The sequence below is a fragment of the Sus scrofa genome, unplaced genomic scaffold (genome assembly GCF_000003025.6).
Source record: "Sus scrofa isolate TJ Tabasco breed Duroc unplaced genomic scaffold, Sscrofa11.1 Contig1323, whole genome shotgun sequence".
Lineage (NCBI taxonomy): Eukaryota > Metazoa > Chordata > Mammalia > Artiodactyla > Suidae > Sus > Sus scrofa.
In genome coordinates, this window is record NW_018084861.1 from 7,501 (window position 1) to 23,568 (window position 16,068).

A 16,068-nucleotide genomic window follows, 5' to 3' on the forward strand; every position below is an offset into this window, starting at 1 on the left:
CCCCCATCCCCAAGCAGACAGTGTTCCTCCCCAAGAAACTGAACAAGCAAGGTTGCAGTAGCAGGACTGATAAGCAATCCTGGGTACCTGATTAGCAGGGCTGCTGGCTTGGACAGAGAGCACACAGTTGTTACATGACTACAAGAAAGGTGGTATAGTGATGAGCATAGCTGGAAAGGCTTGCAGCTGCCTTCTTAGCCGAGGGGGGGGGTTGTTCTTTAGTTAAAACTCCATTTCACTCCTGCGGCATATGGAGGTTTCCAGGCTAGAGGTCTAATTGGAGCTGTAGCTGCCAGCCTACGCCAGAGCCACAGCAACGGGGGATCCGAGCCGCGTCTGTGACAAACACCACAGCTCAGGGCAATGCCGGATCCTTAACCCACTGAGCAAGGGCAGGGATTGAGCCCACAACCTCATGGTTCCTAGTCAGATTCATTAACAACTGCGCCACGACGGGAACTCCTGTCCCTTATTTTTCCATCCAGAGCAACAAACTACAAGACAATGTCCCTTTTTCCCTTGATAAAATGCAATTCCCTTCCTCATTTCTTCTTCAAAGATAACACACATGCTACTTTTCTAAAGCAATGATGGACTGTCTTTTATCATTTCTAAAAACATGTTTTCCTTATAGAGAACATCTCAGGGTGACACGGAACACAGTAATAGCCCTAAATACCTTTAGTTTATGTTTGTAATTGATGTCTCAGTGTGTCATTTGACTTCTATCAAACCTAGGTACAATAAGGAAACGTACTGAATGTTGATAAGTCTAAAGACATGTCTCTATTAATTAATTAACAAACTTTAGCTTTAATGCTAGATATTAATACTGAATATTTCTAAGTTCATGTGAACCTAAACATAATTCTGGCCAGTTACCTTCTATATTTGAAAATTTATATAAGCGCTTTATTTCCTTTAAGCCAATTAGGTAGGGCTCCTTTGCATTTAATTTCTGATGACATCATCCCAAAGGTGAGACAGGTGATGCATATACACATGGACACAGAGATCTCATAGCTTCCTCTTCTAAGCTTAGTCACGAGTCAGATATTACAAATAAAACTCACTAGCTTAAAAATAAGTTTTGAAGACTTTTCCCAATTTTTCCTTTTCAGTCTCAGGAATTAGAAATGGTCTAGACAGGTGTTCCTGGGAGCCCAGGTCAAGGCAAATGCAAGAAAAGCAGGTTCCCTAGAGGGACTTATTCTCTCAAGTTCAGAATCCTGAAAAGAGGTTCTCTCAAGCTTGATTTTTTTAAATCGCACATGCAAAAACCAACTTTCTCTGGACTCTAAACAATGTTGTGGCCATACAGTTAAACCATTTTTTTCTTCTTAGTCTTAGCCTCTTTCCAACCAGACAGAATTCTGGACAGGGCTCTGCGGTGGAACAGAACCAGACCTTCCTCTTTCACTCGGCGGAATGGCCGTCACAACGTCAACACAGAACATAAAGTACAAATCCCACAAGCACGGTGTTCATCAGACACTCCCTTACGTGCAAGACTGTAGCCTCTCAGAAGACCTGCAGAGACAGAGACCCTTCGGATCCGAGTCCTAATGAATGGAGGAAATGGACATGTCTCGGGTCTTTGAAGGTCTCAAAGGGACGGAAAGAGGGCAGCTCGTGAGAAAGGACGTGGAAAAGTCAGAAAATCTCTTGTCCCTTACCCGGTCGGGACACTGGCCAATCACCCTCCTCAGGAGAAGACCAGGGACCAGAGGGTCCTGGTCGTAGCCACTGGGTTGGGTCCATAAGCGGGCAAGCTGGTGCTCAAGTCCCCCAAGTGGTTGGGACGTCAGTCAAGATGCAGAAGGGATATCCACCAGTGTCGTGAATCCTGAAAAGACTTCTTTCCAAGCTAGCTTCCTCTAATAACTGCATCTGCAATAAAAGAGCCCATTCTGACTAATTCCTAGGGCAAAAATCCTCCTTTACTACTTTATTAAGTAGATACTTGCAAGTGTAAGTTTTGTACTTACACATAAAAATCTGGCTGAGGTGTTAGTTGGAGGCTGGCTTTCTGATGCTCATTTTTCTGCTTGAAACTCCATTTCCCATTTTAAAGTTGAATTTGTCAGCGATAAAGTTTACTAATGACATTGTGTGGTGGGCCAGTATGCTGCTCAAGAGCTTAATTCTGAAACTGACAGCACTAATGACCTGAACCTAGAACACAGATTGGGACTTGAACCCATGTGCTTGAACTCAAACCCAGCCAAAACCCAGACTGGGACTTAAATCCATGTGCCGGGACTTGAACAAGTCCCAAAATCCATATTGGGACTTGAACCCATGTTCTGGGACTCCAACCCAGCCTAAAGCCAGATTGGGACTTAACCCCGTGGTTTTAAATTAGAATTACTCACCCTGTGCCTGGACTCACTGAGGTTCAAGTTCTTTATGCTTCTGCTCAGAAGGAATTCAATGAGAGACAAAGTGATAGGCAAGAAACAGAGTTATTATGATAGGATGTTTGTGAGAGATGCAAGAGAGAAATAAAGGAAGCTCTGCTCCAACGATCCAGGGGTCCACAGTCTGAGGTGTCTCAGACTGCCCATGCCTGGGCCCTGCAAGGAGGGATTTGCTGTATGTCACTCCTGCAGTCCTTTGAGGCATGTGCAATTCAAATCCAGTTAAAAAGGGAACTTTCATTTCAAAAGAATTTTTTGTGAGGAGGAAGGGGGGACTGACCAAATTCTGTGTACACAGTAGATTTAGACCTCTCCGTGTGCTGTATACACTGTGTGTTTATACCTTAGACTTGACAGGTTCTGCCCACACTAGGATGTGGGGGCCTGGGTGGAGACCCAGCCTCAGTCTTGGAGCTTCAGGGTGATGTGGGGACCTGAGGAAGACCTGGCCTCAGTCCTGGGAAGTTCCATGCCTCTGTCTGAATGTCAGTGCTTAAGTGTTGGGTCTAGAGCTGTGCAGCCTTGTCTGTTCAGTGTCTGCTTGCAGGGAGCCGAGAAGATACAAGAAGCTGAGGAAGGGAGCTTGCCTGAATGGTGCAATTCCGAGGGCAGTCTCCTAATCAGAAAAAGAGGCCTGCCGGAACAGTACAGTTCTGAGGGCAAGCTCCTAATCAAGAAAAGGGGCCTGTATGAATGGTACCATTCCGAGGGCAGGTTCCTAAACAAGGGGATGCCTGCCTGCACAGCACAGTTCCGAGGACAGGCCCCAGAAGACAATAAGGCTCGCCTGCTGACATAGGTGGAAAACTAAATTTCCCAGGAAATAATTCCCATTTTGTGTTGCTGAGTGGGGATTGTTCCATGGATAACTTAGTCTTTTGTGTTATTCACTTGCTATTCAGTTTTCCTCAGTCTTTCCTGATTATTTGCTTATTATTCTTATTTCCCATTCTTATTTTCCTGTGGTGATTTGTGATTTAATAAAATTACAACAATAATGTAATAAGAATTTCATCCTGAAGGACTTTCCCCTATTTTAATCCAACTTAGTTGAAACATAGTGTTTATCTATTAACTAGTTATATAGTAAACTTTAGAATTAAGATTTTAATGAGGTCCGTAAAGTTGGCCGTATCTTATCCAAAAAAACCTAGCTGTGAGTTTTGTCTTTGATTTTAAAAGATTTTATGTGATAGCTAGTTTAATTAAGTTGGTTTATATTTACTTACACTGTCTCCCTGCCATAACACTTTGAAGATAAGCACCAGTCTACAAACAAAATTTGTAAATGCCAAATTCTTGTGTTTTATGGCCTCTTCAAAGTACTCACTAAATTTAATTAACATAGAGATCTTAAAACATGATGTATAGCTGCTATATGTAACAGTTAACCAATGTACTTTTAGCACTGTGATGTAATCTGTAGTGAAAAACTGTCTATATAATCAACCACTGTGGCCAATAAAGTTTGAGCAGTCCAGCGCCCTGAAAGAAGGGACAAAGAGGCTGTCTCTGTGTTGTACATTCACCGACGCTGCATCCCTCTCCGATCGGGATGTATACTTCCTGGCTGCTGGAGCTGACCTCCGGCAACATCTGCTTGGAGCATGGTGACCTGGCCTCCCAGGGGTCAGTGCCGTGGGAGGGCCTGAGTCCTACCCCTGCAATGGTCACCTTCCCTTGGGGTTTGTGCAGACACCTCACCTGGGCTACCTCACAATTACTTCAAATCAGCAGCACATACACAGAGAGGAGGGGGCAGGTTTCCCTGGTGAACTGATTGCTGGGCTCGTGGATCTCAGTTTAAGGCCAAAGGGCAGCAGGTGAGGGAGCCTTTAGAGTCTCCTTCCGGTTGCCCGTCCCACTCGGCCGAGCCCAGACCTGCACCTCCTCTTTCAGCTCTGCCATCCCATGAATTTTCTCATCACCTCAGTGAGATGAAAGGGCTGAGCCTGCCAGAGTCAAGGTAATGTGTTCAACTTTATCATGAAAGCTTTAAAAACAGTGAAGATAACCCAGAATCAAGTAAAAAGAGGAGGGGACTGACTTCTCTGGGACTAGTGTTGGAGGACGAGATGGACCCTGCATTTCTTTCTACAGTCCTAGCAGCTTCCAGGGACCAAGCTCACAATGGGGGCCCACCCAGCACAGCCCTGGTATCAACCAAGGGGATGTGAGCGGAGGCACAGGGTTTGGGGAGGTGGGGTCACTCTGAGGGTGGATGTGGTACCCAGGTAGGGAGTCTGGGGAGTTGGGGTGGAAGTCTCACTCCCCCCACCCCCACCCCACAGCCCTGGCTCTGTGGTCCTTGAGTTGTCAAATCCATTTGTGCGGATTCCTGCAGTGTTTGCTGAGGGGTCAGTTTGGAAGAGCTGAATTTCAGTGTGAAGCTCAGCCTCTTTGCATCTCAAGACCCTGCACTTAGGGATGGCATACGAGGGACAGTGTGTCTGGGGCTCAGATGAACCATGACCTGAGTGGCCATGTGGGTCTCTCTGGTCCCATCTCTTGGGCTGAGCCTCATCTGCATCCCCACTGGTGCTCTGGGGACTCAGGTGTCCCTGCTCCCCTCTCCCTGCAGGTTGGGGAGAGGCTGCTTGCTGGGTGGTCTCTGCTCCTGTGGCAGGAACGACCCTGCAGGAGGGACCGCAGAGTGTGGGCTCTGATCCCAAGAGCATGGGGCCTGCATAGCACACAGCAGCAGGGCTGTGACAAGTGCTTGGGCTGTCTCATCACACAGAGTGTTCCCAAGATCCCACGGAGGAGGGCATGATGGGAGGCCTGGGGCCCCAGAGGCTATGTTTCTGTCCAGAAACTCAGACAGCACATCCACCCTGGACTCCGGATTCACCCCGCATCTCTGCCATCTCCCTCTGTCATGTCTTGAACGCAGGAAAACAACGTGCACTGATCGTTTTCCACAATATAGGCCTGGTCATGTCAGAATCAGGGTCTCTAATTTAGGCGTCCTGGAATAGGAGCTGTTTTTAGGTCTAAAGAAGGAACAGCTAATGAATGTAAAACACTTTCAGGTGAAATTAATATTCAATGATTATATTACTGGAATAGGAGCTGTTTTTAGGTCTAAAGAGGGAACGGCTAATGAGTGTAAAACATTTTCAGGTGAAATTAATATTCAATGATTCCATTACTCAGCTGTTGACTTCTATTAGTCATAATTCTCCTGGTTTTAGATCTGATGTGGAGGTTTAAATCTTCATCATCTGTGCATTAGCAGCTTCAGTGTCATTGATGACCTGTGGTTTTTAGAGAGGAGTGACTGATTTCATGTATCATGTAAAGGACTGGCAATGCGGATGGGGAAGTTAAGATTAGAACCGTGGGAGTTCCCGCTGTGGTGAAACGGGATCAGCAGTGTCTCTGGAGCAATAGGAAGCGGTTTCCATCCCCAGCCCAGCACAGTGGGTTAAGAACCCAGCATTGCCACAGCTGCAGCATAGGCTGAATCTGCAGCTCAGATCTGATCCCTTGCCTGGGAACTCCATATGCTGCAGTGTGGCCAGAAGAAAAAAATGGATCCCAGATCATGGTGGATTCTGTAGGTCATAGAAGGTGTCGTGAACTTCCTCTCACTGTAATGGGAAGCCAGTAAGGCATTTAAGAGCCAGAGTCACATAATCAGATTGACTTGAGGGGCAGTCAGGCACAATCATGATGTATCTGTGAAATGTAAGAATTCTGCCCTGAACTGAATAGAAGACAGCCACTAGAAAATCATGAAAAATGGGGTCATGATAGATAATGCCACCCAGAAATGGGTTTAGACTTTATGAAATTTTTTTAAAAAGATTAGAACCACAGCTGGTAAATGGTTCAGATTGTCCTACATATGCATCTAGTGTACGTGTATGAATCAGTTTCACTGTCAATATTAGTAAAATAATATAAAAGATGAGAGAACTTATCCAACCATGGTTATTAATGTGTGCTCATGAAAATGTAGAAGTCCTTCCATAACAGGTGATATTGCTTCTTAGGAGCCTACCTGAAATGAATGTGCCTGGTAATATGCAGCATTTTTGCCTAGTGATTTGACTTTGACAAAGCAACAAAATTTTTACCTGATATCTCACTTACTGAGAAAGACATATTGTGCTGGCCTGACACCAGTTGACAAGGATTGGATTCCTTCCTTATTTCACATGTACATGGGTAGCCTCTGCAAACACAGCACATGGTGGAGGCACTGTGAAACCACTCCAGGTTAGTAACCATTTCTCTGTTAGTAGTGGTAGTTTTAGTTACTGAGATGTCTCATCTGGACACAAATGCTTCATAGATGATGAAGATAATTAGCGTCACTGCTGCTACTGAGTGAAAGAGCCTATAGATGAAGTATGTCACATTGTGTGTGCATCAGGGTAGTGGGAGTAATGTGGTGACATCCCTGAAAAGCAAAGAAAGTGCTGAGGGAAGAAGGTCATATTTACTACTACAAATGAAATTGCAAAGTGAATTTTTGCTCACATTAACTGTAAATATGAGAATAGTGGAAATCGGTGTACAAAGCTTCCTGTAACAGTGCAGGCTGCTCCTGTTGACATTACGTAATGGATGTGCACTGCCACAGAGTATGTACCATGGAGGACAGTGTCCAGGGATGAACTGAATAAGATGCTTCCTGTAAAACCACCTGTTGTAAAAAGAAGAATAAAGTCTAAAGCTCATGGGAGTTCCCATTTTGGCTCATGGGATAATGAATCCGACTAGGAGCTATGAGGTTGTGGGTTCGATCCCTGGCCTTGTTCAGTGGGTTAAGGATCTGGCATTCCTGTGAGCTGTGGTGTAGGTTGCAGACGTGGCTCGTATCCCACATTGCTGTGGCTCTGGCTTAGGCCGGCGGCTACAGCTCTGATTTGACCCCTAGCCTGGGAACCTACACGTGCCACAGCAGCGGGCCAAGAAATGGCAAAAAGACCAAAAAAAAAAAAAAACCTAAGCTTGCACAGATAACATATTATACTACCTCAATGAAGAGTTGCTAATCAGCTTAATGCTATTACTCCTGTAGGGATAACAATAATTGTTACCTGAATCTGGGTTCTTGTTCACAGAGCCAAAGAATGAACTCCGCAAACACATACAGGCAGCAAGCAAGCAGAAAGTCTTTATTTCAGGAAAGCAAATAGCCCCCAGCGCAGACACTGGGAGAGGGAGGAAGATTCCTCCTTTTCTCATCTTCTAAGGAGATTTTATCTCTTAAAGACAGAGGTACCAACGTGGGGTCCCACCATCAGTTCTTTTTCACGTCAGCCTTGCCCACTATACCTACACTAGGCCTTGTCCAGCAGGGACATTAGAGTCAGGGTGTGCTACATAAGTTTTATGTTACTTTTACTCTTCTTTACCCTAGACTTAGAGTCACCACTCTTCACATTCTTTTGATGATACTTGAATGTATAGGTCAGGGGTTAATTCCCACCTTGACCTAAAACAAATATACTTTCAATAGTTATCTTCCAACAAGCAAGGCCTGTTTGTCTTGATTCATTTTTACAAATCTTAAACCGTGGACATTAATCAGGGAATGTATCAAAGCCCATGTTCCTACACTACCTGAATTATTATTCTACCTCATAATTATAGCAGCTGATGTAAAGTAAGTTCATGGGTCCACATCTATCTGTAGGGTAAATGTATGATGGCCCCACTAGATAAATCCTCAAAAGCCAATGGACATGATTCATACCATTCCCATGTATCTGAAAAGCACTTTTTGTCCTAAATAGTATGTAATGATATGTGAGATAATTCCACACCCTGGCAGGCTATGAGTACAGACTTCGGTGTGACCAAAAAAATCAAATTAGGTGTTGGTATAGAATTGGGTTTCCTCCTGCAGGGTCAAAGAAAGTAGTACTTAGATTTTTGACCTAACAGTATGGTCATTCTGGCTGCTAGAACTTGGCCGCTGCTCACCAGTGCTGAATATAAATGCAGAAACAGAGGTTGGGGTGAAGGAGAAAAAATATCTTTACTGCTTTGCCAGGCAAAGGAGGGTCACAGCAGGCTAAGGCCTTAAAGACTGTGCCCACCCACCCTCCACCCCACCCCCCCAGGAAGGTTGGGAGGTGGTTTTATAGTTTTAGGAGGGAAAAATAGGGCTGCAGATAAGGATCAGAGTAGAGGCAAGCTTGCATTGTTTTCAAAGCTGGTGTTCAATGGGCTTCCTTTTGGAATAAAGACTGTTTCATTAACACCTTCCATGTGTTGAGGTTACTAGTTCTGCATAAGAACTCAAAGATACTGTTTTCCATATTCCTTGAGGAGGGACAAAGACCCTGCCCCAAAGCTGCGCTGTTGTTTCTTGATTGCTCCTCTCTGATCTCTGCATCCCCTCCTTTCCCTGTTTAGCAACTGTTTTAACCTACCCTTTGGAACCCAGGGAAGGTCATGGAGGCTGAAGTTTATTCCCTAAAATCAAGCAGTGGAGGGCACAGAAAAGCTTGTGTGCTTAGGAGCCCCGCAGGGCACTGGCTTGGTTACACTAGGACTGAGAATGATAATTATAGTGATACGGCTTTAACTGGGGCTGGTCAAACAATCATGTTTGGTATTGGAATAATGGCTGGTGGTTTTATATTAAAGATTGCAGTCATAAAAGTAATAGCAGCAAGATTTGAAGAAACATCTGCTAAAATTAAGGAGAAAATGGTTAGGTCAACAGAGGTTTCTGCATGTGCCAGATTGCCGGCTAGAGGTGGATGTATGCTTCCACTGGTACCAGAACTGGCTCTACTAGTGATGACACAAGTAGGAGTAAGGAGGGGAGATGTAGCCAAAAGCTTATATTATGTATGTGGGGGAATGCGACATCAGGTGCCCCAGTTATTAGTGGAACAAGGCAGTTCCAAACCTTCCAATCACAATGGGCACAACTATAAAGAAAATTGTTACAAAAATGCAGGGGCTACCATGACTGTATTACAGATTTGCTCATCTCCAGGAGGCTCCAGATCAGCCCAGCTCAGCATGGATTCCCGAACTTCAGGTGTTGCTTACTGTTCCAGCTCAGGCACCAAATAGTAAATACAAAGTGCCAATATCTTTGTGATGTGTTGAAAATAATCAGCAGTGTATGGACACAGGTAAAATGGCTGAGCAAGCATTAGAGTATAAATCTAAAGAAAGAGATGGAGCCCTCTTTTTGCCAAACCCTGTGATGAATCAACAAATTGAATTGCAAATTCAAAGAAGCAGCTTCAATTCTACAGCTGCTTTTCCAGACTTCTCTTGAAGGTGAGAGAAGTAGATTATAGCCAATTGACTAGAATATTTACCTGTTAACCTAAAATTTCCTAGATCAGAAGCCCATCTTAAAGAGTGTGATTTGCATTCAATTGATGTAGGCTAGAGGCTTGCAATCCTTATTTTCAGGAATTCAATTATACTTGCTTAGGGTTTTCAAAACTCTTGGTCAAAACAAACCTAAATTCCTAGTCCAGCACTGATAGAATGGGTGTTAATTGTAGTAATAGAGGGAGTTCTCATTGTGGCTTTCTGGGTCAAGAATCCAGCTAGTATCCATTAGGATGCAGGTTCAATCCCTGGCCTTACTCAGTGGGTTAAGGATCAAGCATTGCTGTGAGCTGTGATGTAGGGTTAGGCAGAGAGGCAGCTCTGATCTGCTGTTGTGGCTGTGGTGTAGGCTGGCAGCTACAGCTCTGATTCAGCCCCTAGCCTGGGAACATTCACATGCCATAGGTGTGGCCCAAAAAAAATAAATAAGTAAATGAAATAATTGTAGTAATATAATTGATCTTATGATTGGTAATCAAGGAAAGGTTATTTGTTTTGTGACGTGGCCTGCTCTTCAACCCAGGTCCCGAAGTTGGCAGTAGCACAGAAATAAGAAGAAAGAAACAAATTGAGTGGGGATCAGGGGTCTACTGCCTTCAAGAGGAATATTTACTACTTTCTGCTCTCTTGTACGTGCAGGGGATACTTTGGTATTTTACTTCAAACAGATTGGAAGCAATATATGCTAGGACAGTCATTCCTAAGTACTTAAAGTAATCATAAATGTTTTAGCCCTCCCAGGCCTTACTTTGTTCTTTGCTTCAAGCCATCTATGGCCTCTCCCAAAAATCCCCCAAGGCTCAAGTCCTGGGAATGCCAAAGTTGATGGTTTTCCATCAGCACCATCAATACTTCAGCAGTCTTGTTTTCAAGATGTCATTCTTTGATGATGTTCTCATTTGTTTTGCCTCAAGGGTCATGAGAGAGTCACAAGACTTTGTATAGACTGACTTCTACAGCCACTCTATGGTGCCAGCCTTTTCTTTCCATTCTTTGTCACCTCACATATTCATGCCTCCAACAGTTTGGTATGTGCAAATTGTCATTTTGTCTTTATGTTTATTGAAGGGAATGTACTTGGTGATGTGGAGAATGATGGCCACAAGTAGAAATATATGCTGAATACTGCTCTGATGGCTACTAGAATGATGATAATAGAATGATGTTACCATGTTTGTTATTTCTTGAATAATTATGCACTTGGGTAAAGACTCTGATGGTGGTGGGAGACCTCCTAATGGTGCTCCTGTGGTGAGGAGAAGGGCTGTGGTGGGAGGTGTGTGTTTTTATGTGTTTGATGATGATACTGTTGTGGTACCTGAGCTGGACATCGGTAGTAAGAAGACAGTGTTATGATTATATCAATCAGTGCATTCAGGATTGTGATGGCTGGATTTTGCATTGTAATAGCTGTTATTCATGCTATGTAGACACTGATGTGCAGACCATAATTTCTGTAGTTGATCCTGGTTGAATCCCCTGCAGCCTCCATTGTGATTCATGATAGAGCTGACTGATGGTATGTTTAGGTCGTGAGGCAGGAGATAGAGAGGCTCCAGGGTACACATTTACAACTAACCTCTTGCGGACCCTTCCTGAGGCAGGAGATAGGTGTAACTAGCCTCTCATTTTCATTTCCTGAGGCAGGAGATAGGTGGGATCTGGGATAAATGTTTACAAGCAGCCACCTGTCTGTACTTCAGGATAGACATAACAATGGGCACTTGGTACTTGTCTTCTGTGACCTTGCTAAACAATGGTAATGACAGGATCACAAGAGAGGCTGAGCCCTGCTTGGTCAAAAGACCAAGAGGTCACATACTTCCCATCCTCAGGGTCAGGGAGACCCCAACTGCACATGGTCAGAAAGACCCCTCTGGGTCAAGAAGTGAGGGGATGCCAAGCCATAGTAAGTCTAGATAACCTTCCCACAAGGCCTTGCTTTGGAATCCATATTGGCCAAAAGATGTGCACACAGATCACAGATCAGGGAGGGCTCTGGGTGTGAAAGATAAAACAAGTTAATTGGGCAAAGGAAAACAAAGGCCCGGAAGAACAGGCCTATGTAAGTGATTTCCATCACCTCTCTGGGTGCTCCTCATTCAGGGGGACGCCTGAGTCTGTACTCCTCCTCTGGATGTGTTTTACTGCTTTGCTTCTGCCTCAGAGAAATAGGCTGCTTCTCTCTGTGCTTTCCCACGTGTTGGACTTTGTCTCTGACAATAAACTTTATACCTGTTTTTTACAGTCTTTGCCTCCTTGAAACATTTTGCTCTCAACAGGGGGCAAGAATCAGGGGATTCTTTGGTTTTTTTTTTTTTTTTTTTTTTTTTTTTTGCTGTTTAGGGCCACACCCAAGGCATATGGAAGTTCCCAGACTAGGGGTCAAATCAGAGATGTAGCAGGCAGCCTACACCACAGCAACATGGGATCCAAGCTGCATCTATGACCTATACCACAGCTCATGGCAATGCCAGGTCCCTGACTCACTGAGCGAGGCCAGGGATCAAACTGGCATCCTCATGGATACCAGCCACATTCATTTCCCAGTGCCACAACAGGAACTCCCAAGAATCAGGATATTCTGCTTCTAGCCTCTAGCTAGTCTAGTAGCCAGGGCTTCTCATTTTCACCCAGGCTGCCCAGGTTCAATTCCTGAGCAGAGAATTAAGACCTTGCTTCAAGCCATCATTCATTGCTGTCTCTCTGAGATCAGATGGATGGTAAGATTTGGTATAAAACTGTTAGGGGTGGAGTTCCCATCGTGGTGCAGTGGTTAACGAATCTGACTAGGAACCATGAGGTTGTGGTTTCAGTCCCTGCCTTTGCTCAGTGGGTTAATGATCCGGCATTGCCATGAGCTGTGCCGTAGGTTGCAGATGCGGCTCGGATCCCATGTTGCTGTGGCTCTGGCATAGGCCGGCGGCTACAGCTCTGATTCGACCCCTAGCCTGGGAACCTCCATATGCCTCAGGAGCAGCCCAAAGCAATAGCAAAAAGACAAAAAAAATTGTTAGGGATGCAGGTCTGTCACATTTTAGCATAGGGCCTGCTGTTCATGGAAGCCTTATGTTACCTCAGACCCTCAGAGATGAAATGGGGAGTGTTCCAATTTTATGACAAAAACTGTTGTTTTGATGGTAGATACTGTTGTACTAAAGATTTTTGTAATTTAATGTGTTCCCTGAATAGAGAATATTAGATTAATAATACCAGCCATCATAAGTAGTATTGATGTGGTGGATTGTTTTAGAAAATATTTGCTGGATGCTTCTATGGCTTATGGGTTAATTTTTTTTAGTAGAATGGGGCTAATATTAATAATTGTGCACCTGGGAGTTCCCGTCGTGGCTCAGTGGTTAAATCCAACTAGGAACCATGAGGTTGCGGGTTTGATCCCTGCCCTTGCTCAGTGAGTTAGGGATCTGGCATTGCCATGAGATTTGGTGTAGGTTGCAGATGCGGCTTGGATCCCCATGTTGCTGTGGCTCTGGCGTAGGCCGGTGACTGCAGCTCCGATTCGACCCCTAGCCTGGGAACCTCCATGTGCTGCGGAAGCAGCCCAAGAAATGGCAAAAAGACAAAAATAATAATAATTGTGTTACTACAATTATGCTTCCTGAGCTGATGGTCAGTAGAATGACAGTAAAAGCAATAGGGTTCATTAGCACAGGAAGGATCTAAACAACCTCTTGGGGGTATAGGCCTGGACCTCACTCTAGCATGTGGTGTAACATGGAAGCAAGGAGCATGTATAACTCTTAACGGTAGGTTCAGTTCCTATAATTCTTGGAATAAGAGGGTTTAGACCTTTGTTATTATCTCTAAGTAACTTTTTTGTCAGACATACTGAGTTTATGGTGGGATTTCTGATGTGAGGACAGGTAGTGAAACCTCTCATTTACAGGTGGCTAATGGTAAAAAAAATTAGTAGACGTGTAAGTGGATCATATCAAAACTGTGGGTAAGGTGCTCAAATTCATAGAAGGGAGATTGTTGGGGTGTTTTAATTATGACATTGGCTACATGTAATTCTGACCTGTAGGGGTTGTGAAATGCTCCTAAAAGTAGGATTGCTATGAAAAATTCATTAGAGTGATCTTGACACCGTATCTAGGAAGAACAAGGAGATGGGCCTGCTACACTTTCTATATTGAAGCCTAATATGGATTTTGATTCTACTTCTGTTAAATTACAGGGGCTCCACTGGACTTCTGCTAGAAGAATCAAGTTCTGGTCAGGGGTCAAGGTGGGAAAATCAGTCCCAAGTGTTCTTGTGTAACAGTTACTGGTGAAAGTGTAAAGGTCCATTTATCAGTAGGACTGATAAGAGAATAACTGCTGGTGTTAATTTATATGAGATGGTCTGTCCTGCTGCCCACAGAGAGCTGCAATGAGTGTGTATTTTGAATCTGAAGCTCATCCAGACCATCAGATGGAATAAATGGCTAGGCTTCATATAGCTAATATAAAGGTATACCTGGGTTTATATCACTGAGTGGATATGACATGGGTAGAAGAATTCATAATGGGACAGCCAGTGTTAATGGTAGCATTGCTGCCACAATGTACAAGTTGATGATGGTGTTGGTCGTAGTGGCTCTTTAATACGTAACTTGACTGCATCAGTAATGGGTTATGATAAGCCATAGGGGCTGACACTAACCCTTTCTGGATTGGTAGACAGCCTAGGATTTTTAATTCACTTAATGTGAGGAACACTATAGCAGGTCAAACTGGGTGATTATTGGAAGAATGCTGATTGTAAACATATTAGGAAGAGGACTTAAACCACTGTGGATAAAGGTTCCAGTTTTATGCACTTGCTGGGCTCTGAAAACCGTAACAAACCCTGTTCTACAGTAGGGGGTGTATAAATTAATCAAAGGTAGATTATATCCTCATTTAGTTTGAAGACATTTTGAAAATTAGGCCTTATCTCTCTTTTCCTTTCTTACTGGGAGAAATCTATAGTAGATAGAAGGTGACCAGGACCACTCCATTCTGAACTCAAGCCATATAGGATTTTCACTGTGGGACAGACAGGCCCTTCATAGCAGTTACACCATTGGGGTGTCCTGATCCAGCATTGAGGTTGTAACCCTACTGTGGAAATCTAGAATAGGATTATGGGAGTTCCTGTCATGGCTCAGTGGTTAATGAATCCAACTAGGAACCATGAGGTTGCAGGTTTGATCCCTGGCCTTGCTCAGTGGGTTAAGGATCCAGTGTTTCCATGAGCTGTGGTGTAGGTTTCAGATGTGGCTCAAATCTCACATTGCTGTGGCTCTGGCATAGGCTGGCGGCTACAGCCCGATTAGACCCCTTGCCTGGGAATCTCCATATGCCACAGGAGTGGCCCTAGAAAAGGCAAAAAGACCAAAAAACAGAATAGTATTATCCTGTTATCCCTAAGGTAATTTGTTCCAATGGTCAGTGTTTTAGATCAGTAGGTGATAAGGCATTTTGATTAGTTGGTCTGAATTTTAATCACTCCAAGATTGTTTTGAGGTAGAAGATAGATAGGCTCCAGGTTAGATATTTACAACTGCCTCCTGTTTATACTTCAAGAGAAAATAACAGGAATAGGATAAATAGCTGGACTTTTTCTCCTGTGGACACTTTAAAATAATGGTAATGCAGGGCAGAGAGGGGCTAAGCCCTGCTTGGGTAAAAGATCAAGAGGTCACATATTTCCCATCCTTGGGGTCAGGGAGACCCCAACTACACATGTGCAGAAAGACTTTTAGCGTTAAAAAGGGAGGGGTACCACCCCATAATTGATGCTGTCAGTCTTCTCATAAACCCCTGTGCTGGAATCCGTCTGGGCTAAAAGATACACACACACCTAGGAGGACCCTGGGTTCAATCGAGTGCGACAAACAAAGCAAGATACCTGGCCAGAGGAAAACCAAGACTTAGCATAATTGCCATTGGCCAGAGGAAAACCAAGACCTGGGAGATCTACCCTATACAAGTGATTTAATGATGCTTTGGCACACTCCCCACCAGCAGGGGTGTCCTCACTCCTCCCTGAGTGTGCTGTTGTGCTTCTAAATACTTCCCTGCGTGTTCTTCCACATGTGCTGTGCTTATAATAATAAACTCTATGTAAATTCTATGACTCTTTTTATAGTTTTTGCCTCCTTGAAATATTCTTGCTTTGAATGGAGGCAAAGTCAGGGCAGCTCTGCTTTTAGCCTCTGGCCCCTGATGGTCTAGAGGCTAGGGTTCCTGGTTTTCAGCCAGTCTGCCCAAGTTCAATTCCTGAGCAGGAAATTAAGCTGTCACTTCAAGCCAGTGCTCACTGCTGTCTCCCGAGATCAGG

The 16,068-nt window shown here is 44.2% G+C and overlaps 1 long non-coding RNA gene across 3 annotated transcripts in view; it reads left to right on the forward strand.

The window, feature by feature from the left end:
* Window positions 1-4,171: 4,171 nt before the first annotated feature.
* Window positions 4,172-16,068, forward strand: part of LOC110258136 — an 82,421-nt gene continuing 70,524 nt past the window's right edge. For all 3 annotated transcript variants that reach the window (XR_002340988.1, XR_002340987.1, XR_002340986.1), the window contains exon 1: window positions 4,172-4,386. This is a non-coding gene — a long non-coding RNA (uncharacterized LOC110258136). The remainder of the gene's footprint in view (window positions 4,387-16,068) is intronic.